Raw genomic sequence first — 26,937 nt, forward strand, 5'->3', positions numbered from 1 at the left:
TTATATGCTTCTTCAAATGCATTGCTTGAAAGATTGTCACTACAAGTGAGCTGTTCTTAAATCCCAAGTGCACTAAAGGACTGATGTACACAGATAAACATCAATGGGTGGAAAGAAAGCAGCTAGCCAATTTTTATTTTGAAGTCTTATCCATTGAAGAAATAGTTTATAGCTTATGCATAACATTGTTTCCATTTTTGCACAGATTTTTATTTTCATTTTCTAAAAATCTGCCTTTGATTATCTCTCTATATGAAAGAAGTGCTTTGTCCTTATCACTGAAAACAGCACAGCAAAAATGTAAGGTTTTCTTCTCATTCCTTTATGGTTTCTAAATGACATAGAATGATTAATATCAAAATCCTTATACTACTACACACACTACACATATTGCAAACTGCTTGCATAGTTCTGTTGGATTGTTTGTGTGGCATGGTCTGTCACCTGTAATGCAGTTATAAATCTCTGAAGTAAGTCAAGCAATTTATCCTACAGATTACTCCTAGGAAAGTTAAATAACTGCAGTGTTTAATTCATGTTGGACTAAGTACACGTATGTATCACTTTTCCTTAAGAGTTATTTGCTTACAGCTCATGTTACAAATTCTGAAAATTTTCCCCTTAATCCTACTGAGATAAGTATGCAACATAGGTAGCTTTATTTAAATGGGGCTCTAAAATGTCATCTTATTCTAGGGAAATGTCTCTTTTCTCTTGCTAGAAAATGAGTGCTGCTTTCATTGCTGAAGTTTCCCTGTAGCTAGGGATTTTAATGAGAGATGGTTTAGAATAATAAAAATAAACTTTTTCCTAAATAAACAGTGTGCATTAAAAGTTACTGACACTTAACATGCTCATCCAGATATTGTCCTCTTAATTCGGAATAGAGACTAGCAGTATCAGTCACAGAGTCCCATAACTCTAATATAAAGCATAGGCAAAACTTTAAGGACATTTTGTTGTGGAAATGGAGGGCAGTCTCATCTTTTTATATAAGTAACAGGTGAGACAGTGAGTAAGTCTGGTTCTTTCAGAAAGCACAGGCGTTCTGTGTCCAGCAGTTATAATCTGTTAATGACATACGCTTTTTATTTCCCTTCTTTTGTCACTTTACATTCTGAGAGTAGCATTGCAATTTGTGATTCATGTAAAAGGAAGACCAGCTAGAATGAGGATAAAGAATTAGATACATATTTCAATATGTAATATTCAAGTAATATTTCAATTACATTACATTCTTCTAGTGTGACATTAACATTTGTCTTCAGAACATTTGAATTATGGTAATTATTTAAGTTTATAATACATCCTCACAATCTTTTTCTCCTAAAATTGGTACAACTAATGAAGACTAAATCTTTAGCAACATAAAGAATTTCTCTACAATGACAACATTACCATATTAAGAAACTGTTAATCTTGTTTAAGTGAGCACAAAAACGTTTTTAAGGCCACTTTTATGGAACAAGTGATGCATAATAGACAGCCACACTAATCATTCTGTATGAGATCATTTTTATAAGTATCATTATAATGTTCTGAGATAACCAAATAACAGCTTAATCTTACAAATCAGACATATTCTGGTTATCGTGACGGAAATCTTCAACCACCCTCCGAAACATCTTAGAAATGTCAGAATAAAAAGCAATTGAGAAATATTGTTCCTTAAATTTAACTAGGTGTCGGATACATGTGGGACCCTTTTAGAATTCTAATACACAATTTATGCAAAGAATAAAGTAATTTTTCAGCTTCTAACATCACAGACAGATATTACTGCTGTATCTCTTAAAAATAACTTGAAATGTAGTAGGAATTACTAGGAAATTAGTAGGAAAGAGACTGCTGTTTTCAGAGGTTTTTTTCCCCAAAATAACTCTTCAGGAGATAGGGGATGTTTCTGAAGAGTTCTCAATTTATTTTTCCCTTTTACTGTCCTAAATAGTGAAAATGTTTCAAAAAATTCAGCGTCCTAGAGCACCTTCTGTAATACCATCATTCTGCAGCTTCTAAGCAGCATCAGATTTTGGGAGACATGGATTTATTAGAACATCACAAGGAAATGAAAGAGAGGGCAGTGGCTCCACTGAGCAGCCCAAAAATCAGCCTCACTGGTGCTTCCAGTCTTAGCCCAAGGCTATCAGTAGGCCAAGTACGTGGTTTTCTTTCAGAAGCGTAGCATAAATGTTTCCAGAGAAATTCAAGCAAGCGTGAAGTTTCCAAGCCAAGTTCTATTGCTGCTCTCCAAATTTACAATTCTGAGAAAGTATTCTACTTAAATGGAAAAACAAACAGATTCCCCCAGTTGTAGCCCCTTCTTCCACATGCACAGAAATATGACATAGGAAGTTTTTAAACTAATGTGGGACCCTAATGCTAACACTTGCCCTCTCTCTCTGACGGACTCTCCCAAGAATACTTCTGACCATTATTTGGTAAAAATCATTAAACCCAGGCAGTTTGTTTTGGCTGAGTTTGAGACTGATTCAATCCATTTTGAGCTATTTTGTAGTGGTTTCACTATCCAAACTTGTATGCATCTTCTGGGCTCAGGAAATGTTGGCATGAGTGCAGGGTTCTTAGTTTCAAAAGTATTAAAACATCTTACCCTTTCACCAGGGTTTTATTTCTCTTGTTACACCATACAAAAAGAAGCAAGAGCTCCTCATTCTGCTGCCAAATTTTACTCTCTTAATAATAACAAGTAAATGAAACAAAACAAAATGGATCATTTTTATTCTACCTAGCATATGTACGTATGTTTGAAAAAGGGTGACAAGATAACACTTTCTTCTACAAAATCTGTCAAAGTGCCAAAAGTTAATTCCTATTTCAAGGTCTATGTAAAGGTGTGTCAAATCAGAAGGGGTGATTATAGATGATGATAAACATAGAAGAAATATAAAAGACAACAGTGAAAGTATGAGTGCTTAAAATAGTTTGGTCTGTTATTTTGTTGCAATATCTTCTGTTTGCAGATGGTGGGACATCTTTGACAGGATAGGAAAAAAAGTCACTGTCTTAAAATTAATAATGAAAAAAGTGCTTAAAATTAGTTTCTATGAAGCTGAGGATTAAATTAGATAAGAATAATATATATCTCTGTCATTAAGCAATTTGCAAAAATCTGTGGCATGTTGCAAGCAATGGCAACCACTATTCACTGGGCTACAAGGCTACAGATTTTTGGTATAGATTTGGGGATTTTTTGATTCCTCAGTCTGTACCATTCAGATTGATCAACTGATCCATCTACCTATCTTCTGAAATTTCATTCCCACACAAGAGTACTTCATCTTCTATTGTTGTGTGAAATACTTTGCAGAATCACAGAATCACAGAATATGCTGAGCTGGAAGGGACCCAAAAGGATCATCAAGTCCAATTCTTGGCCCTGCACAAATCCATCCCCAAGAGTCACACCATGTGCCTGAGAACATTGTCCAAATGCTTCTTGAATTCTGTCAGTCTTGGCCCTGTGACCACTTCCCAGGGGAGACTTTTCCAGTGTTTAACCACCCTCTGGGTGAAGAACCTTTTCCTATTATCCAACCTAAACCTCCCCTGACACAACTTCAGGCCATTCCCTTGGGTCCTGTCACTGGTCAGCACAGAGAGGAGATCAGTGTCTGTCCCTCCTCTTCCCCTCATGAGGAAGTTGTAACTGCAGTGAGGTCTCCCCTCAGTCTCCTCTTCTCCAGGCTGAACAGACCAAGTGCCCTCAGCTGCTCCTCACACGGCTTCCCCTCAAGGCCCTTCACCATCTTTGCTGCCCTCCTTTGGACACTCTCTGACAGTTTAATGTCTTTCTAACATTGTGGCACCCAAAACTGCCCCCAGCACTCGAGATGAGGCCATCCCTGTGCAGAGCAGAGCGGGACAATCCCTCCTTTGACAGGCTGGCAATGCTGTGCCTGATCATTCATTCCATGGTAGCTTTCCAGGTCTCTGTGACCCTTGTATCCTTCCTCTGAATCCTTTTCAATTCTATCTTACCACTGCTGAGATATGAAGATGACAGTACCATGTAGTACAGATGGGGCTGCACTGCAGACTCAGTCACACAGTGGAACTGGCTTTTTTTCACTCTTTCTTTCAGTGCCTTCCCCTTGAACTCCTACTACTCGGACTGTTTCCATGGCTGCTACTGAATTATTCATAGAAGTATGAATTATAAATCTGTGATATTTTTACTGAATTATAATCTCTAATTCAGAGCACATCATGAATTATCTATATATGTGTGTGGGTATGTGCGTATGTGTATGTAGGTAGGTAGTTTAGGTATTTAGGATATATTTAGTTAATTTTCCTCTCTCTATACACATCCATTATTACTGATTTCCCTAAAGCATTGTACTCCATTATCCCACATGTATACTAATTTGCTCAAATGTTGAGTAAATGGATATTTCAAATGAACTTCTTTTTTATTTTAAAATAACTTGCACTGAATTGGTTGTTTTCTTACTTTACCTAGCATTAATTAACTTATATCATGCAGAATAAGAATAAGTTAATTCTATTTTTTTTTTTTTTTAGTGACTTTTTTCTTCAGGAATAAAAATACGAAGAATTTGAATTAACCTAACATACAATCAACTGCTACTAGGAAAAACCTTTAATGATTTACAAGGGCTTTTTAAGATTTGAAAATCAAGAAAAACTCTTAGTACAGTTTAAACATTTCTGTCAAAGTCTTGCATGTTTAGTAAAATCAGTGTTATCTTTCTGTACTGCCTTTTATTTCTGCCTTAAGTCATTACAAGATACACTTGTGTGCTAATTAGAACAGGAACCCTGTATGTCATAAGAGGCAGAATGAAATTATAGAGGATGTTCTTTAATATTGTAGTCTCAGATTCATTAGTTAAGTTCCAAAGTTCATTTATGCTTCATTGTGGTTTATATCTACCTGAATTACAGCCCTCAAAAAGACAATTTTCACCATGACAGTGAGAATATTTTATTCCACAAGGTGATAAGCATATGCAGTGATTAATATATATTCATATATATAAAATGTTCAGGCAATGAAGTTCATGTTGATTTTTGTCTTTGGTTGAGGGTTGGGGTATTTTTAGTTGTTTCCATTTCAATTACTTACTTCTAGAAACTGTAATCAAATTATTTAAATCCTAGCACACTGATCAAATGTTTGATCAAAACAGCACAAGAAGCAATGCATGCAACTAAATCTGGACCTTTGGATGGGAATTTTGATTATTTGGCTGTGTGCTCAGAATTAAGAAGACAGGGCATATAAGGCTACGATTTCACATATTGCTAATGCCACAAAAAATTTGAAGAATTAAAAGTATCTAAAGAACTTCTTTGCTAATAAAACGTCTTTAGGGGCATCATATAGTTCATGGAAAAAAAGTTAATTCATTATGGATGTCAAAGGAAATTACTGTGACAAAGTGGCATGAGTCACAGGTGAAGCAAATAGTGCAATTGCAAGTATTAATTGGATTATTATCCTTCACATGTTGTAATATTTTTTTAACATAAAGTGAAAAACTGGATCATACTGAAAACAAAAGCTTTTCCTTCAGCATTTTATATAGGATATTTTCTATTGCTATGTATTAAAATCTAGAGGTTTGTCAATCAAATGAGAGATTTGGCAACCTGGTAGCGAAAGTGAATCGACAGAAGAAACTTCTTTGGTATATAAGAGGTATGACACATATTATGCATCTTAATTCCCAGATGCTGGAAATAACATTTGCCGCAGAATCGCATAAAACCTTCAAACTGATTGGTTGAAACAGTACAGATCAGGTAATCTCATGGGCTTCTCCTCCTGTAATTAACATACAAAATCACAGATGTGTTGCTGGATTCTGAGCAGTGACAATATGAGAATGTGCACTTCATTGTGTGGTGAATCTACATCAGTAAAATAACACAGCATCAAAGTAAATATATGATCAACCCAAAGATTTTTAAGATTTTTTTCGTCTTTGATTCCTTTCAGCAGCAGATATTAACTGGAATTCTAATAATGAAAAAGCATTATTACACTTGTTTGAAGTGACACAGCTCTCTACAGTCTTTAAGAAATACTTTTTTGTTTTGGGTCAACTGTGGCTTTTCTTCTGTTTTTTTTTTCATTCTGTGAAATGGAGGTAAAAAATAGTAAATTCACTGGATGAGGACAATATGAGTTATAGAATCAGAAAAAGTTATGGGCTGAACAGGAAATTTGCAGGTCTCTTTCTCCAACCTTGTTCAATAAAATGTAACTTCCATACTAGATCAAGCCACACAACTCCTTAATACCTTCTGTTATTAGATAGAAATAGCAAAGGAATTGTGGGAAAAAGCAAAGAGCAACAAAATATTTCCAGGCCACTTCCTTTTTTATGTTCTTGTTTTAAATGGAGGTTTCAGACAAGTTCCCACCTTGGATAGCTGCAAAACTTCATGATAGCAGACTCAGGAGCTGAAAGAGGACCATTTTCATCACTTAGTCCTACCATATGTGTAACACAAACTATGGGTCTTTCCTGACTTATTTATTCAGACTTACTACTCAGTGCTTATCTGTGGGACGAAAAGAAACAAAGGCATTATATAACTTAATTGAACTAGTTAGACATGTTGAAGTACAATGGAAACTTAATCTCAAAACTTTGATGCTGCTCCCTCCTACTTCAGGTTATAGTCAGTGAGGATTATCTGAGGAAAATATTTTTTAAAAATTCTTTTAATGGTCTGTGGGCTACATGAAGTACAGACTCTACATGTCTGGTAGAGCTTTAAGGCAGACCCTCCACACTTTATTTTCATAATGACCAATGCACCCAAATGGCACTAAATCCCTACAACCCTCCAACTCAGAACTTGAAACAGAGAAAGCTCATCTCATCTGGGCAAGCAATAAGGTTAGAAAACCAGTCTCCCTTCTGTGCGATGTACTCCGCCATTCAGGACTGGCCCTTCACCCCAGACTTTCAGCACCTTCCTGAGCTGTGTCAGTATTCATGTTGAATGTCAGTGTTCACCTGAGCCATGGGGTGATTTTTTCCAGGCATCTCCAACGCCTGGTTGTTTTTCTGCATCCTGCCTGTGACCCAGTAGCCTCCCAGCCCTGATGAACATTTCCATCTCCCTCTTTGCTGGGCGTGTGGCTTCTCTCTTCCATCACTGGGCTGATCCCCAGCAAGGAGTAGAGGTTTCTCCCCTCCCACCACATGTTTCTACCTGACCTGGAACAGGGCAGATGGGATAAGGCCTTGCCCAACAACGTCTTTAGTACGCTGGAACATATGGTGTGCATACAGCAAACCGAGCACAAATGAAACCTTTACACCATCTGTCACAATGTGTGAGCACACAGAAACTCTGATATGAGCTAGAACATCTCTTTTAGTAACAATATCAGACTGCTCATTGGATTAGCTTTGACAATACTGATTCAATCCAAAATTACATTTTTTTCCCCCTCCTGAAAGAATGTGGCAGTATCTGGAGCCAATATTTGGGTTCAGACTGTACCTGGGGGTGGGATGGTTAGAGAAAATACGTTTCTCATTGTTCAGTATAGCACCTGGCAGTTCTGTCAATAAGCAATGAATACAAAATTATTCGCTGCTAGAAAGAATTATTCAATTACTGATTAACTCTTACTCAATCTAAATTTGAACCAGGTGCTTGTAGTTGACAGTTCCACAACGTGGGCCAAGCTATTTCCAAGGCTATGCCTTCATTAGAAACTAAGAAATCAAGTACAAAAGCTTTAAAACAAGGCTTTAAATTGTTTTTACATCTGATATTTGCCAGCCATTTTGTGTGAATGGAACTCTGAGAAAAATGTAATTAAGTAGAGAAAAAAAATGTGTGGTAAGACTATGTGAAAGCAAATTCACTGTCATGTAAAACCTTTCAACTTCCATAAAATTTTATTTTCTCTAGTAGGACTGGAACCTGGTGCATAGATATGTAATCAACCCTGCTCCATTTCCAATGGTTTGAGAGGCTACCTTTTCCTAGTTTACTGCAAGGTCATTTCAGGGCTTCCTTCTTCGCTTATCTTAGGTGTGAGGTGAAATTTATGAGTCTATCTCATCTCCACTGTCATTTAAACTACTGCATTTTCACTCACAACTGGGACTCTCCAACACCACATTCTGGCAAGAGGATAACTCACTAAGGTGAAATAATTTACTTGCATGTGATGAAACATCTGTACTCCAAGATTATTTTTTGCTATAAAAAAAGGAGTAACAAGGTGCTGACAGCTGGTGCACTTCAGCTGGTGCACTTCTCTGCCATGTGGGAGAGCTAAGATCCAGTCTTGACATCAGGGCTTACTTAAAATCACGTTTGGATACTGGAACCACTACAAAAGACAGAAACAAGGCAGCTGGTTTATAAAAAGCCAATCATTAGAGCAGGCAAGTTTGAACTACAAGATGTCGGACTCCCAGTTTCTCAGCTGAATAAAGTACAACATGGATTTAATCTCTCAGATGCGAGGAGACTGCTTACCAATTTGGATATAGCATCTCACCCTTTTCGTAAATTCTTAGCCAATGAGAGCATAGAGCACAGGTATTGCCTTGAACTTGCAATTTGAAACTGGCTTGTGAGACCAGATGAAACATAACCTGAGTTTAAGATTCAGAACATCATGTGAAAATTAAAGGAGATATTGCACAAGACTCGAGAAGATTTGTTTGGAAAGAAAAAATTGCTCAGAAGGCAGAAAGAAGTCATTCCTAACAAACATCAAAATATCAGATTTTATCAAGAACTGTAATCCAGATTCTTTAAAAAATTATTCCAATGTTAAACACTTCAGAAAAATCTAATTATGACATCGGTTAAAGTCAAAGTCAAAAAATTGATGTCAATATTTTTGAGAGAAAATGACAAACCATTGAGAGGAACTCTCAAGGGGGACAGTGGAATAACCCCTCCTGGGGTTCTTGAGCTCAAGACTGAATTTAAATCTGAATACACATCAGTCAAACACAGGAGATGGAACAACAAAAAAATGAGAAAATACAAGGGATTTTACATGTAAGCTTTTGAGTGAAATGTAAAATCTCTTTGGAAACAAGATGATGAGCTGGATTTTCCAGTGATCCCTTTTCACCTAATTGTTATGAAAGAAAAACAAAACAAAAACAAAGTATGAATCAGATCACTTAGTAATGGTTCTTCGAATGGAATGTTCTCTTAATCTGAGTATTTCTGTAATGTTGTCAAATCATCCAGTCATATTTTCCTGGTACAGTTTGTCCTTTATTTGCTTTTTACCCTTCTGGAAGTTTTCAATATTAAATTATACTTCTATTTGCATTAATGGAAGTATTTTCATGAGGAATGGACTGTGATCGACTGGACACTATTTGTCATGCTTGTTGTCTTGTTTTGCAGTTTGATTTACTTCTCTTCATACAACAGGGCTGTTCCAAGAATTTGCGCTATGATCAGTCATTTGAAAAGGTTATTACTTCACTGTGTAACTACTTCATTTACATACAATCTGAACTGACTGGCTGTGATAACTCAAAATGTCTTGGTAATACATTGCCTTTCTTGTTTTTTGACAAATGCCTCCACTCTTAAAAGGGTTTTTCCAGGGAAGTAAGAATAAAAAGCAGGTAAAGCTCTGACAACTGCAAACAACTGCTGAAAAATATTGCAGAGAAATTTGTATTCCCTTTTTGTGCCTCTTCCCTCCATGGTCTGCAGTTTATGTAACACAGTGTCAGATGGACTGTGGTCTGTAAAGACGACTGAACAGCTTGAAGCATGCCAAGGAAGAGTTCTTATTTCTTAAAAAAAAAAAAAAAAAGAAAAAAAGAAAAGAAAGGCCCCATAACAACAGAATCATTTTTTAAAAAATGTTTTTAGAAAATTTTTCCAAAGACACTCAAGTTTTATGACATCTTGCCACAACAATCCCATGCAGCTCTACAGGTTGGGGACAGAGTGGCTGGAAAGCAGCCAGGCAGAAAGGGACCTGGGGGTACTGCTTGACAGATGGTGGAACATGAGCCAGCAGTGTGCCCAGGTGGCTAAGAAGTCCAACGGCATCCTGGCCTGTATCAGCAACAGTGTGGGCAGAAGGACCAGGGCAGTGATTCTTCTCGTGTACTTGGCACTGGTGAGGCTGCACCTTGAGTCCTGTGTCCAGTTCTGAGCCCCTCAATTCAAGAAGGACATTGAGGTGCTGGAGCGTGTCCAGAGAAGGGCAGTGGAGCTACTGAGGGGTCTGGAACATAAGTCCTTTCAGGAGCTGCTGAGGGAGCTGGGGTTGTTCACGCTGGAGAAAACGAGGCTCAAGGGAGACCTTATGCCTCTCTACAATTCCCTGAAAGGAGGGTGTAACTGGGCAAGGGTCGGTCTCTTCTCTCAGGCAGCCAGTGACAGGACAAGAGGACACAGTTTTAAACTGTGCCAGGGATAGTTTAGGTTGGACATAAGGAAGAAATTCTTCACAGAAAGGGTGATTGGGCATTGGAATGGCCTGCTCAGGGAGGTGGTGAAGTCACCATCCTGGAGATGTTTAAGGAAAGACTGGATGTGGCACTCAGGGCCATGGTCTATTTGACAAGGTAGTGTTCAGTCATAGGTTGGATTTGATGACCTCAAAGTTCTTTTCCAACCTAGCTGATTCTGTGATTCTGCCATCTAGAATTTTAGATGAAGAGAAAAGCCAATTCCACTTCATTTACACTGTACTATTGTTGGTAAAAAATAATTGGACTTTTCACATTCAATTTAAGCCTTCTCAACAGCATAAACAAAATCAAATTTTGTCAGTTCAAGATGGCAGGGCAAATATTCATCACATGGGAAAAAGCAAAGAAACTGCCTGACTGGAGGTAGGTCATTTGGGCTCATTGCTCCTTGGAGGTTGGGAAGGAAATCATCATGGGACGACTTTTCCTGGGAATGTTCTCCCCTTTGCACTTGGCCGTAGTTTCTCCCCTGTGCCCTCACACACCAGTTTCAGCAGCAGTGGCAGCCACCATCCAGCCCATCCACAGCCTTTTGTCTCACCTGACTTTCCCCCTGCACCCAGGAGTTGTGCCTGAGGGGTTTAGTATGAAACCCCTCTGGTACCCACACCTGGCAAAGAGAGAATTAGCCCCCTTAGACCAATCAGGGTGGATGTTACGATCTTCCTAAGCCCAGTAGCATGAGCAGAGCAGCAGCTGTTGGCTGTGTCCACTGCGCCTGCTCTGTTGGGGAGACTCAGAGATGAGTCTTTGGCAGGAAGCACAGTTGTGTCAGTAGAAGTCCCAAGAAGACCCAAAATGCAGTACACCACAGTTAAGCTGCCTTCCTCGACAAAAAGAAGAAAAAGAAAACTGTATCAACCCATTAGATAGATCTGTGATATAGGAGCCAATGGGAATTGAGTTTACAAAATTTCGAGTTTTCTACACTGAATTTGAATCTTACCCCTCATTTAAATGTGAAAAGGCCGCATGAAAATGATGCAACAGAGTTTCCTTGTGATTGCCTAATCATAGTCAAATTGTGCACTGGTCTGCAGATGACTACATATTACCATCATGAATGGCCAGTTAACACTTTATACTAAAAAAAGTCTTCCTGGTTCTCTGTCATCAATGGCCAGTGAAGCCCAATGGCAGCCCAATTTATATGGACTGGAAGGCTCCTCCCAGGCTGAACTGAATTCCCAGATATGACAGGCAACCACAAGCTATGTAAACAAAGGGTATTGTGGTAAAGAAGATATACAACTCTGTATTTAGAAATGTCAAAACAAAAAATGTACTCAGGCCAATAATAGATAAAAGTAATACAGATGAAGGATTTATGGAAAAGTTGGTTAAAGACACGTTGTTAGTGTCTGATAATAAGGAAAAGATACTATCATATACTTGCCAAATTCCAATGGATTTTTTAAAGATCCATGCTTACCTCCTCCTTGTGTTGAATATTTTGCCTTCTGCATAGCTGTTAAGATCACAGTCTTAAGATGTCACAAATGTTAAATTTGTGATAGTTTTGGCATGTCTGTTTGATGCATGATTAACAAATGAACAATATGAACTGAATCTGTATTTACATAGCTGGCAAATATACCATATAATTTCAAAGGAAATCATAATACCATGCTCAGTTCTGGTACTTAATCATGTTTTTCCTTATTTCTCTGTTTAGATCATTGTTCAGAAAGCTGAGAGACCCTTATCTGCATATGAAAAAGCCTGAAGCTCAGATTCCTGTTGTCAAGGAGCAGCATCCACCCTCTCATTCCAGCCCCAGTGTATATCTCTACCTTTGACCAAGTTGTCTACTCTTGACATCTGTTCTAGGAGAGGAAGCTATAAGATCTTTTTCACACTTAAGCAAAGCAAGTAGTGCAGATGACACATAAAATTGAAATTCTGTTTCAAAGGAAAGTTGCAGATTTGTTTCTGTTTAACTACTTGGACATAAATTTGCAACATGAACCACATCCACAGATCCATTTAGTGCACCAGGGCCTTTCTCATGGGTGCATCCCACAGAAGCAGAGAGAAAACTGGTGTTTAGGACAGACAGCTGATGAAGTACTGAGTGTTGGCTCCTTTTCCTGCTGTGTCATCCCTGCTACTGCACAGGTTTTCAACTCCAGCTGAACCACACCATAGGATTGATCCTAAAGGGTGATGGTCAAAAAGATCAAATTATTTCAATCTTTGTCCTGCTTTAGATTCCATAAACATCTTAATACTGTGTCCCAGAAAGAGTTACTACAAATATTTTGTTTCCATGTTTACATGTGTTCTGACTTCTTGTGAAGTTAGTCATATTCCTGCAGAAAGTTTTTGTTGAATATACCAATTTCAAGAAGACAGTATCTTTTTCAGTGAAAATTGCAATGGAAGGACCAAAAATATTATCATGTATGATTTATTCAACTGAGAACTCAGATATTTCAGGCTTAAATTAATAAAATCACTCATAATTTTTGAGACTTGTAGAGATAGCCACAGTACGACATGTAAGGGGCCCAACCTCAGCACTGTATGCATATAGGTATTACTTTGTCCTGTTTCATCATTTGAATCACTGTCTCTTCAGACTATTCCATTTCTCATGTGGTTTGGAATTCACAGATTTCATTAAAGTTTCTTTTATCAAATTGTTTGGAGCCTCAAAGTAGAACTTCCCCATTCATTAGGATTGGGTGGCAAGTAGTACAAATATATTAGAAGATTTCTTTTCCATCTAGCATGCAAAGGAATTATTTTGGTTTATTCATCATAAGCATAGTGACCCTGGTGTGGAAATCAATGTACTTGCATTAACTTTACAGCAATTATGCTAAATATGGTGTTAATTGCTAGCATATTAATAATAGTCTTAAGAGTTTTAATTCAAGTATCAATATCTGAGTGCATTAAGGTCACACACTACTCTATATTTTATGTCTCTGCAATCTTTCTTAAGGACCCAGAACACTGCTGGCCTAGGAGCCCTATATCCATTCTCTATCATATCTCTATCTCTATTGAGCCATGTATATACTACGCATGACCCAAGTTTGGAATATTCATTTCTACATAATGTAGATTACCTTGTACATGGGTATATATTCTTATAGAGAATAAAATTTGTCACCCACTCTTACTTAAGTATAAATTACCAATAAAATTTTGAAAAGAGCATACAATAAAACTATTTGGCACAGTGCTTTGGAACAATGTCAAGAAATACCAGAGAATCAATGGGACAGACTTACAAGGACAGACTATTATGCAGAAGCCATGCCATTTCCTTCGTGTTTATAACAAGCTAGAATCAGGCTGCTTAGTTCAATGCCTAAGAAACAAAATAAAATCAAATAAAGAAAATCTCCAAAAAGAACAGTGAGTCTATTTTCCAGCTGTTTCAGATCAGCCTTCTCAGATGACAGAAAAATTACTGCTTTAAAGAAAAGCTGTCGTTTAAATATAATAATATAGTTTTTGTCAGAGGTAACAAATACATCCTGATTGCATTTATGGTTGGATTAGCAACATGTTATTGGCAGACATGAACTTTAACCTGTGGTTGCTAGTGTCTTTTTGCACAAGGAGCTTAAGCTGGACTTCAGTCCCTGGATTTAGCTGATTGACCAAACACTGTGTGATTTACCTTATTAGGAAAGGCTTCTGACAGCAGCAGCCCCATCAGCATTCCAGAAGAGAGCCATTCGCCACTGACCAGCTTATGGAAACTACAGTACAGGATTTAAAAAGATGAGCATTCTGTTTCCAGTGTAAATGTAATTGTTTTATTTTATTTGCATCTTGGAAAAATGGGATATTTACAGGGATAATACTAAGGTCTTTTTCCTCCTATATTTAACTTATATATGTACAGACTTCTTCACACTTACAGTAAAAAACAAATAATAGATATAAGCACAGCAGGTTTTAAATTATGCTGATTCAAACTTTATGAGACCAATCTTTGGTCCTTTACTTGGGACATACATGTCTAAAATCTGATTGCAAAGTGCATGAGCAAAGACTATGCTTCTCTCGAAGAAAAAATCCAATTATCACAACGTTCTTCTACAGAGAACATGAGTAAGAATATATTCACATTCAATAACCACATTGTGCAAACACCCAGCACACCAAAGTGAAGCAAGTTTCGAGTAGTAGAATTTCATCACAGAAAAATAAATATAAGTGTCACAAGGTTAAACATTAGCAGATTTTCTAGACAGGAGAAAAAAATCTCTCTTTAGCACTCACTTTTTTTAATTTGAACTGGGGATGAAGCCCAACTCAAGCTATTGGATTCATGGCACCTGAGATTCCTTCACAAGGGGAAGAAGAAGGGCAGGCATTGATCTCCTCTCTGTGGTGACCAGTGACAGGACCCAAGGGAACGGCCTGAAGCTGTGTCGGGGAGGTTTAGGTTGGATATTAAGAAAAGTTTCTTTGCCCAGAGGGAGGTTGGGCACTGAACAGGCACCCCAGGGCAGTGGTCACAGAACCAAGCCTGGCAGAGTTCAAGAAGCATTTGGACAGTGTTTTCAGGCACATGGTGTGACTCTTGGGGCTGTCCTGTGCAGGGCCAGGAGCTGTACTAGATGATCCCTGTGGGTCCCTTCCAACTCAGTCTATTCTATGATTCCATTATTCTATGGTTTCTGCTGGACTTTGAGAAGGTTCTGAAGTGGGTTTTACCATCCTAAATAACCCTGTCAAACCCAGGTTTGTTACTCAGCCTGTGTTTAACATAGAAACATGATATTGAGAACTATTGCAGAGATGGTTTTACTGTCTTTCTGGAGAAATCAGAAATTATTATTTTTCCATGTCACTGAGACAACACAGTATGAGGTTTTTCTGTTCTTCATAACACCAAGGACAAAGCAGGAGAGACAAAGAGGCACTTGTCCAGTTGCTGACATGGGTTTCAGGGATATTATACAGGTTCAGCTTTCAGAAAGGGCTCAACCTCCTTGTAAAATTAAGATGAAAAGAGATTAAGAGGGATACATCCCCAGAACAAGTTAGGATGCCTCATTGTGCCTGTGAGAGGAAAGGTGTTAGAGGCCCTGTTGGAATGGGGGAAAGGCAGCTATTTATCAAGCAGAAACAGCTCTGTAAAGAAATATGATCCCAAATGTGAAGGTTACTGCTGTAAATTCCTGGCCAAGTTCAGTTAATAAATGTGTGACCTAAATAAACCACATCCTTCCATCTTATTTTCTTCTTTCAGGTCCAGGACAATGGGGCCTATGTGGTGGGCACAGCATAAATTTCACTCTGTTTTTCATACAGTACTTGAAAAATACACAAGTCTTTTGCTCTAAAGGACATGTCATGCGCTGAATATTTTGGAAGGCAGTAATACTGTCAAATTTAATAACCAGAATTTAGAAGTGGTCTAGCTGTTTCTACTCAGAAAAAAAAAATGGAATATGGAACAATAAGTTTTATTGCACTCATAGATAATAAAGCAGAGTTTTAAGGCCATGAACCTTAAATATAGGAAAGGGCCTGCTTCTTTTCTGTGATGTCCCTCAGCCAAGTAATGATTAAGTTTGTGCAGTATTACTTTTTCAGCATGAATCTTACAAAGTCTTTAAGAAGAGATGGGAAAGGAACAACAGAGGAGATAAATCTTACGATCACCAAACTGCCTGACCTGCTTTTTGGGGGGATGACAGCCTTGGGGATGCACTGCTGTTCATCTGCTGCACCAGGTGCCAGCAGTGACACTGAGGGAGGGCAGTTCCTCCCTGCTATCCCATGAACCACATCAGGTGTTTTCTGTCTTCTGCTCCAAAGTTTCCGGTTCAGCTGCTATCCTGCAACTGAAGATTGCTTTGACTCTTCCTGCAAGTCTTTGTCGTCCTCAGCATTCCACCGTATGCCTCATCGGTACCCAGACTATCACAGACCCGTTGTGGGCGATCCAGTATCTCCCATGATGCAACTTTAGCTTAAAATGCTGAATCTGTAGAAGCTCAGATGTCCATATGGTCCATGTCTTGTGTAACAGAGGCCTGCAGTCATCAGCAATTTCAGTAGCTTTCTGCTCAGCTGATCTGAGCCACAGGGCTGGCCACAGCATCATTCCTGCATTCCCACTACCACAAGGAGTTATAATGACCTCTCCTCCAGGATTTCAACAACTCTCATCTCCCCTTTAAAGAACTATAAAATATATATGTATATTTATTTTATCTTCTGGTGAAAAGGTAGGATGTATTTTATCTTATATTTAATTATTAAATTTTAGGCTTACAAAAGTAAGCTCACTTGCACTGCCCTGCCCTGCCCTTTTTCGTTTTTTGTCCTCTTTTTTTTTTTTTTTTGGCAGGGAGGTTCAGATCATGTTGAACTCAAAGGATGAAAACCACAAGAATGTAAGAAAATCATGACAATCTTTGCTTAAATCACAACTGTGTGGTGCCAAAAAAATATTTGCTCCTGGTATTTATTCCCAATTGTCAAAATCGTTGCAAATAGCAGTCCATCTGAAACACACAGATTTAGTCACCGGCAGAAAGCAAAGCAAGATCCCTGCAAGCTGTATGAAGCACATGACATTGACACTGCAGATTATCTCCTTGCACTGCCTCAAAATTTATTTACATTCATTGCTACTTCAAAGAAATAAGATGCTGATAAACTGAACAATTAGCTGACCTGCTATGCAAAAAGTATGAGTGACTCATTTAAACCAACATTTGAGATTGGCTGTGCTGGCTGCTTTTTTTGTCAGTACTCAACAAGAGATGAAACTGAAGTGAAATTGATTGAAGACAAATATTGATCACTCTGCCTTACACCACCATTTGTCCTGGAATGTCACAGTCATATAGGATATTAAATACCTGCTTGTTCTTTCTTTTGTTTCCTCTGAATCAGAAACTGAGGTAATTCTGAAACAAAATATTATAGTTAAGGACTGTGACAGATTTTAACATTGAGAAGGAGCTCACATCTATGGTTTATTGCAAAACATTCCCAGACAAATCAAATAATAATGCTGAGTGAAATTTCCAAACCAGCCCCCATGTAGGTGTTCTTGTCTCAATTTTCTGAGTAGACCCTTCTGATTAGTGCAGAGACAACAAGGTCCATCTTTATTTTTCATTTTTCAACAAGGTCCATTTTTATTTTTGTGAGACCCTGGGCTGCCAGGCTGTGACGTGACTTGTGTCCCTGTTGAACCTGGTGGCAGGGATGTGCCTCAGGAGGGTGGCTTAGCATGGGAAGCCAGTCAGTCCAAACACCTTGAGTTTTAACTCTTGAACTGAATAACTCTCTATTCAGTAACAGGAAAACACTCAAGAAGGTACTTATATTTAAGCAAATATATGGGCCTCATAGCCTTAAACTAACTTATTTGTGTAGGTGCAGTTAAGTATCCTCCTAAAGGCTTGCTCCAAATATATGGATTTAGAAACATTAGCTGTATAGGCATTGTAATAACGGAGTCCCTGAATCCTATCTGATTGCCTCCAGAGCTTTAATATTTTGCGTGCCAGCCTTTAGTGTTTGAGAAATCCCAGCACGTGGTTTATATAAATGACCCAGAGAAGCCTTGCTACATAGCATAGCAACTCTTTTTTTCCACACAAGGCAAACAGCTGAAAACGGTGACCCCCCACCTACTTTTGCATGAACTTTTGATATGAGCCTGGATCTCCAAGACAACAGAGAACTCTGCATATAATGAAAAAATGCTTTCTGCACTTCCTTTTACCCTTTCTGTACTGTTCTGAAAAGTATATACTTTCAATAAACAAACCTATAATTTTCCAGTGTGAAAATTCTATCACAGCAGTTAAGCAGATTTACCAGTGTCGTGTATTCTCAAGAAGCATTCTCAGGACCATTAGAAAAAATTGATTTCTCCCTTCAGCTGTCTGGTTTTGCTCAATTAAGATTTTCAATATATAGTCACAAAATTGTTTGAGTTTTTTTTTTACTGGGTGTTTATCTTGCAAACATTGTTATACCAGTGCTGAAAAACATTCTAAAGAAGAAAAAATTAAAGAGACTAGAAGTATTAATTTCAAATCCCTTCTCAATAGCAAAAATGCAACATGGCAAAAGACAAAATACAATTATTATTAATAATGACCACATCAGGCAAAAAGAAATCAGCTGTGTTGTTTTGTGTCAGCAAATCCTTTCTTGCTGGTGATCATATGTCATATATTTTGAGTGCTTAATTTAAAATACTGCTTCCTGCTAACTCATTTCAACTTTCAGGTTTCTTGACTCATAAAGTCAATTCAGTTGCATGTGATTGATTTCGAGTAAAGTATGACTAATCAATCACATACTACTCCTGCTTTTTGAGTTAATAGGTAAGAAAAAAATTATTTCTGAGAAAAAATTTCAGTCAATTTATAATTATGTGTGAAAAAGCCATATTCTTATGAATACCTTCATAATTATGTGAACAGTCATGATCAAATTATGGACTGTTGCAAATGTGCAGCAATATCTTCATGTATACTCACACAAATATCCCCTTTCCGTTGTCAGTGCTATTCAAATATCTTGATCTCCTGGGTAGCACTATTGCAGTAAATCAATATTGCTTCAATGTCTAAGAATGCCATCAATATATATTCAACATGAAAAAATCAGTAAGAAAAAAAAAATTAAAAATCTACAGAAACTAGCACTTATGCTTCTTTATTTTGCTTCCACTTAAATTTGAAGTGGCAAAGTTTCATTAGCAACATTTTAGATTATGTATGATCACCAAGAGGTATTTGTATTTCCGCAGCAGAACACGGTAATATGGAAGTAGTACACGGTCTGTGAATACAGGGTAAGAATCAAATACTTCATTCATAGTCCAAAAACAGGAGTCAGGTTTACTTTCAAGGAGATACTGCAGACCTTTTAAGTCTCCATTTTGAGCTAGAACACTGCCTAAAATTCAGCCACAAAAGCAAAATTTAGGCAAAACTGCTGTGACACCACCTAGAAATTACTACTTTGTCTCTTCAGAGGAGGGCTTCTATTCCTTTCTGATTCTTCCAGAAATAAATATGCATCTAGGGTAGCACAACAGGAAGATGGAATGCCAGTGGCAGAGAAACAAAAGTCAAAAACCCGAAATACTGGCAGACTCACTACCCTCATTCTCAAGAATGCCAAAACTTAAAAGTAGTTGGTGACCTCCCCCTGCTGGCGGTGGAGAGACCCACCTGCCTCCCAGCTCTGGTAACAGCTATCCAAAATGTTATTGACAGCCAGAGGGGATACATCTGAGCTCCTGGTACACATGCTCCTTCATGCACAGATCAACACATAGGCCAGATTGAACCTAAACAGACCACAGTGCTCTAGCAGTGGCAAGTGCTACTCTCATCAACCCTCCCAGGAAAAAAACCCAGGGTTCACACGGGGACAAGCAAAGACTGAGGGTAAATAATGCAATGTCTGTAGTGTCAGCAGCAGGGTTTTGCTTTCCTTGATCACAGGATGATATTCTGTAGCTACTGAGGGAGGATGGGCTCCCCTGGAAAAAAGACAAAGAGTATCTTTGCACCGTTGCAAATGCATTGAATAATGTTTTAAATTAGGATTTAGGGGATAAAGAACAAATTCCTTCAGATAAGAATAAACAGGAGAGAAGCTTAAAAGGTAGTGGGACAACATTTTTTACAAAAGGTTCAAAAGAAAAACTGTGATGGTGCATCAGCTGCAAATCAGAAATGCCTTTATTCCAGTGCAAGAAACACAGGGACTAAATTTCAGAAGTAGAAAGTCCTAATGTATAACCCAAACCAGGATTCCACTTGCAGAGAAAGTTTAATGGTTTGGCTTTTTATGTCATGAATACTAATGTGAAATAAAGAACCTAATTTCTCTAAACATGTTTCTTGGCTACTAACAGTTTAAGAAGCAATGGTCTTCAGCAGCAACAGGAAAATGGGAGTTAAAAGTGAAGATAAAACCTGGGCATGCTGTGGGGTCTTCAGTATCAGGAATGTTTAGGAACATTTCCAGCACCTGACAGGACTAGCAGAGACAAAACTAACTCTGTCGAGGCAGTAAGTAGATGAGCTGAATTTCCAGCCAACAGTTCTGTGATTTTCTGATCTCCATGATCTCCCAGTGTGTGATTAGATTCTTCAGCGAAGCACCAGAAGTATTCAGAAAATAAGAATTTCATTTGGTGAAAATATTCCATGTCTGTTATTTTTTTCTTTTCCTGTCTGAAGGAAACTGAATAAACAAGATGTAAGAGTCACATCATTCATGACCTGATTACACAGGGGGTGGGGCCCTGCCTAAAGCCATACATAGCTCATGACAAGGCTCTGCTTTGTCTGCTTTGGGGCAAGGGTTTTTGTTTGGTTTTTTTTTGTTTGTTTTTCTTTTCGCAGTTATATCATTCTACTGTATTAAATGACCAAAGGACTTCTACCTAGCCCTTCTGTCTCCTGTGCCATGTCATTTTTCAGATGGATCTTTTGACCAGCTGTTCTGTCTGGAGACAAGTATTGCATCTGCAGCTGGCTTCGCCATCTAAAAAGATGCAGCATAGCAAAAGTTCTGGTTTCTCTCAATTTGTGTTTTCCGAGATGTAAAGTTTCATTTGAGAACTTCTGTTCAGCTCCAGAAGTGGCATAAAATGCTCTTTCAAGTCTGTTTCGACGACTTGTGACTACAGCATAATACTATAGTGTATAGACTAAAGAGTAACATTATGCTGTCATCATTTGCTCAACTGTGGAAAGATTTCTTTGCAGCTCAGATTAGTTTAATGGTAAGGAGTGTGGAAATTTGCCCCAAGATCTTCAAAAGAAAATACAGTTTCTAAGGACACTGAATAATTGACTTTAACAGTTTGCCTTCTGCAGAAGACATTAACTTCTACAGAAATGTGATAATCAGACTCTGAAGTTTGCATATAATGATTACCAAATTGTATGCTTGTAACATGAGTGAAAAGAAATACTTCACGTGTCTGTGAGCTGCTATAAAAGCATGCAAGGTCAATCAGTCTTCTCAATTCATCTATTTTTAATAATCAGTTTCATACTGAGGTATTTAAGCTAGCCGACCTTTTGATTTTTGAAACCATAAATGAATCTCTGCCTTTTTTTAGTCATGCTTAAATTCCTTCTCTACTCAGTATGAAAAACAATTTTATTTGAATCTATATTCTCTCACGCTAGTTTAGAAATTTGTCCTCAAGGTGATGATGGCATATACTCCTATGTTGCTATTTCTCTGGCCCCAGAGCACTTTTGAAGCACTGGATGTTGTAGAAATAGACTCAACCAGGATAGAGAAGTGGTGTTGTGCATGCTGCAGACTTAGATAGTAGTTGCATTTTGATTATTTCACTGGCACTGGAATTCAGCTCCATATGAAAGAGAGTGCAGCAACAGTTTGCTGTTTGAAACAGAAAAGAAACATTCTGTGCAACCATAACAAAAGCATGCTTCTATGCAAACAAATGTATCAGCAACCATAATGACAATTCAGGGTTTAGCTTGGGGAAAAAGTGCTTGTTGAATCTGGATCAAAAAAAAAAAAAGCATGACATTTTTTATTGGAAATAAAATGTTATAAAGACTCAGTGATTAACAGTTTAACATGGGTCTCCTTACAGATGGTAAGATAAAGATAACCAGTTAAGAACTTCTGATTTAATTAAGATCATCTTTCTATATGTCATACTAGTGTGGTAAAAGTAACTTTATGAAATAGGGTATTCTTGAACTGCAAAACCAAGGAGAAATAAACTTCACATTCTTAAAAACGCCATATAAATATGGTATTTTTTTCCTATTTGCCTTTGATAGTCTTCATATCTCAAGAAGTCCTTGCTAAAAATGTCACTGGCTTGAGTTTCTGCCAAAGACCTAGGAAATTAAATCATCTAGATGCTCGATGAGGCAGGGAATTCAACAGATGGACTTAAGTAAGAATTCATTTGGTCTATAGAGGGCAGAAAGGAATGAAAAACATAAAGTAAAAATTCACAAGTGGCGAATTACTACCAACTGCAACAAAGATACTTGGTAGTTGTTTAAAGGCAAGTGCCTCTCTGAAATCTCCATGACTGGGCAGCTGTTTGCTCCACCCTTTCCCCCTTCCAGCTCACTCACTGGCTGTCCCAAGGAAGGGAAGAGGCTGAGTTTTGGAAGACATCAGCAGTCTGCCCCATTTGAGGCTTCAGGGAGGGGAGAGCCTCACTATATGGCTGATAAACTATTTGCTATTCTTGCTCAAATTTGCTGCAGGTGGTTGGTCCCCTTCACCAGTCCCCACCAGTCATCTCTGTCTTAGTTTTCTGGTATTCCTCATCTTTACCCTAATCATCCTCACTGGCCATAGCCTTTTACAGTCATTAAAATTAGATTCAACACATTGCTTTAACATCCACTCTGCTGGCTGGACTCCTGCTCGCCTGCTACCTGGCTTGCTAAGCCATTCCTTACACTACACAGAAGCCTCTGGCAGTATTTCATCTCCCAAGAAAGAAGGCATGAATAGGCACAATCCATTCAGCATCCATGCCAGAGCTGATGTGTTCAGAATGGAGTATTTTCTCTTTTTTCCAAAAAAATTATTCTCAGAATTCTTTGTGCAGTTTTCCCTCAGAGCAGGCTGAATCTGTCTATCATACTGCAAACCCTCACCCCAGGCTCTCTGCAAATCATTTGCCTATGTTTTCACAACCTGATTATTAATGTCACCATTCACTCCCTCAACTTCAAACAGAAGTGTTTTTAATGGAAGGGTCATATGTCATTGCCAAACTGTGTGAAATTTGGTCTTGTTTCTGCCTGTGTATTCCCCCACTTTAGCCATCTCTTGCACTCTCTGTTTTTCATGATTTCCCTCAGCATCTGTGGGAAGACCATTTTCAAGTCTCTGGGGAGCAATGGCCCTTCTTGCTCAAGCTTCAGCCCGCCAGCCCACATGGATGCACAATACAATATGAGAAACTCCACTACTGTTGCTACAATTAGTCTAGACTTTCATTAGTGCACTAATAAAAACCATAAAAAATGTTGTCGAAGGAGTTATGGAGCTAGGTTTGATATGAATCACCAGCCTAATATAGAGTAGCTGTAGTACAAAAAATTAAGGCTCAGTTTGTAACATTCCAGTATTAGAGTAGAAATAAACTGATCTAAGTTCTACTGCTGCTGTAAGTCACACAGGAAATGGCTTAGGTTACAATGTAAGACGTAACCAAAAGGTATGTATTCTATTACTGTCTATGTAAGCTGTTAAGATAAGTGAGGCAGTGTTCTTTATCCTCGCTATGACTCATCCCCGATAACTCCCTCCGGGATCTATCTCTGCCAAATGGGCCATCAAGGCCTCACTGCACGACTCATAGAATTGCATCATCCCATTGTGAGATGCTCCACCCAGGGGGAGGAACCAAGCATTCTTACCTGGATAAAATCCGAGGTTTGGAACACCGCAGCTGGCCTTATCTACTGGATTCCCAGAGGACAAGAGCTGCATAACCATCACTGAGGAGGACCAGACCCTTCTACAGAGTCACCGCTTTGACAGAACCATATCTATCACTTCAACAGGATTGTAGCCACCATTTAATCGGACTGCTACCACCACCCTGACCAACAGGATGTCAGGTGTACTCTGACTCTGTCAGTGTTTCTGTACTACTGCATTTATTTCAATTTTCCTATTAAATTGTAGTCTGACTTGGAATCTCTCACTTGTTTGCTTTCAAACTAATACAGAAGAGCTTACTGACCCACGGATAGTGAATAGAGTGGATTGCAGAACTGGTTCTTAATGTTTGGTGTAGGCAATCTGTAGATTTTTCTCTCCCTGTGAGCTAAAGAGCTAGGGAACTTCAGTGGTTCCAGGCTCAGTCCATAAACTCTGCCCTTTTGATTGTCCTCTCAGTGATTTTTTTTTTGGTAATTTTTATTATTTCTGAGCTGCAAAAGCACAGACCATACAGGAGGGAAAAAAGTCTATGCCTTCTGCCTCTATTTTTCTTCTTCCTTACATTTGCAGACATTTGTTCTTTAATTCCTTATATAGTTAAATAAACACCAAACAAGTTCCCAAACACAACACATGGAGCTCTTCAAACCTATTGACAAATCCAGTGATTTATGGTTTGACACTTTAACAGGTTTATTGGGAAAAGCTTTCTATTAAAAGAAAATTTGTGTTAACAAAAATAAGTGTCTCCTGAAATGATTGAAGAAAAAGAGTTAATGTCAAAGGGAAAGCAAAAGCAAACAACAAAAGGAAATGAAAACCTGGGAAAATAGAACAAATTAAACTAAAAAATCAGATTCAAGATTCCAAAATTGTAGCCTCGATTATTTCTACCATTGTTCTTGAATTTCAGTTTCAAGAAACATTGGACCGGTTAAGTGGTTTCTGCATTTCCCCTCGTTACCTTGATTTTTAGGAACTTCATGAGAATATCCTTTTTCATGATTTGTCCTGATTAGCTTCATTTTTGCACCATCTGTGCTAAGTATACTTTGATGGCCAAATATCAGCACCAAATTGAAAGTCCCAGGACGATACTCATTGTTTCAAACTATATCTCTATCACTATTAATTATGTAGTTAACAGTAAGAGAAGCAGAAACTTGCCTGGATTTGCAGATAGGGGGAAAGAACTGCTTTGAGCAGATAAGCGAACAGCAGGATTATATATCTAGACAGCGATCCTCTGTATTTGCATCACTGAAAAGATAGAAATACCCAAACCCTGTGAACTTGTTCTAACATCTCTACTGTCACTATAGTGAATTTCCATGACCTATTTCCACTGGCTTCCATTAAAAAAAAAAAAAAAAAAAAAAAAGGAAAATACAGAGTAGAGCTTCCAGGGAGGAGTATGAGTGTCTCTTACTACATTTTTTGGTACTTTTCTTGTGTTGACTCCTCAATAATCATTTCTGGGGCAAGAATCAATTTGTGGCTGTAGCATTTGAAAATGTGGGATGGAAAACTTTGGTTTTGTCTTTTTTAGTCAATTGACTCGCCTCAACCAGGATCCAAAGCCATTTCACCAAAGCTGCATATGCTGCAAATTTAGAAGGCAGGTAGGCCCTTTCTATAAGGTATGGCCCAAAACAAGTAACTCCAAAATTATGACTTTTATTGTAGAATAATATAATACAAAAGGAAGTCTTGAGCCTCAAGAGAAGTTTAGTGTAGAATACTAATTATTTTTTATCATTGTCATTATATTTTGGAGAAATAAGTAATATGTTCTAAGGGAGATTTAAATATGATATTTTTATTCTTACTTTTATACTATCTCATAACTTTTATGTTCCTTTTACCAAGACAAGAGTTTCTTTTATCCTCAAATGAAAATAACTCTCTCATACACAGCCTTCCTTTGTTGAAATTTGCAAAAAAAAAAGGACATATTTGCAGTCCTCAGAGAGTTTAAATTACATTATGAAAGTGTCATGGCCATTTAATGTATTTATATTCAGCTCCAATTTCTAGTGGCTTGGATGTTGCTATGGCTGTTCCCTGTAGGCAAAATAAATACATTCAGGGCTCAGGACTGCCACAGAGATTTACTGTTCTCTTAAAGTGTATCTTTTGCTGATTTCACAGAAAAAAAAATTAAAAAATAAAAGAAAACATACACATATCAATGCTTGTTGCTATAGATAATGTTCAATACACAAAAAATCATTCTTGAATAGGACAGATACATTTTCATGCAAAACCCAAGGTTTGAACACAAGAATATATTTAAGAATCAAGCATATACATAATGCATATCTGATAGATTTGTTTGCATGGGACACAGAAACCTGAAAATTGGGTTATGGCTTGGAGCAGTAGAAGTAGATGTTTAGCTGAAAAGGTGAAAAAAAGGTAGGAAAGAGGAACATACAGAAACTGTGCTGCAAATCAATGATTATATGATTATATATGCCATTTTAGTTGTGTGCCTCAAAATATCCATTGAAAGACTTTGTGGGGCAGCAAGTGGAGCAAGAATCTTTCGGATTGTTGCACTTTCAGAGCTTCCACCATTTGTCTGGTTTTTCATACCCTTTATGTTGGGGTCTCCTCCCCTGCCATGGAGCCCTGGGAGAGGGGCCCTGGGAGGGAGGCATGGGGTTTCCCTGCCCCTGGTCAGCCTCATTTCCCATTGGTTGGTTTGTGTTCCCCGGGGTGGCCAAGGACCCTGGGGTCCCGTGACTGCGGAGTTCCTGAGCAGAGCCCCGGCCATGCGGCTGGAGAAATAAACATCTCTGAAGCATCTACCACGAATCTGTCCATATATACTTCGTTTCCATGGGACTCCTAGTCTGAAATATGCTTGTTGCAGTAATCCCCACTGCAACAAACTGGTGGAGGAATGCGGGCAAGACACCGATCCCTGAGGAAGATTCGTGAGTAAAATAATCACTCTAGACCTCTCTCTTCTCATCTTGGTTTGGATATTCTCTCTGGACTATGGAAGAAT

The sequence above is a fragment of the Corvus brachyrhynchos genome, unplaced genomic scaffold (genome assembly GCF_000691975.1).
Source record: "Corvus brachyrhynchos isolate BGI_N302 unplaced genomic scaffold, ASM69197v1 scaffold234, whole genome shotgun sequence".
Taxonomy (NCBI): domain Eukaryota; kingdom Metazoa; phylum Chordata; class Aves; order Passeriformes; family Corvidae; genus Corvus; species Corvus brachyrhynchos.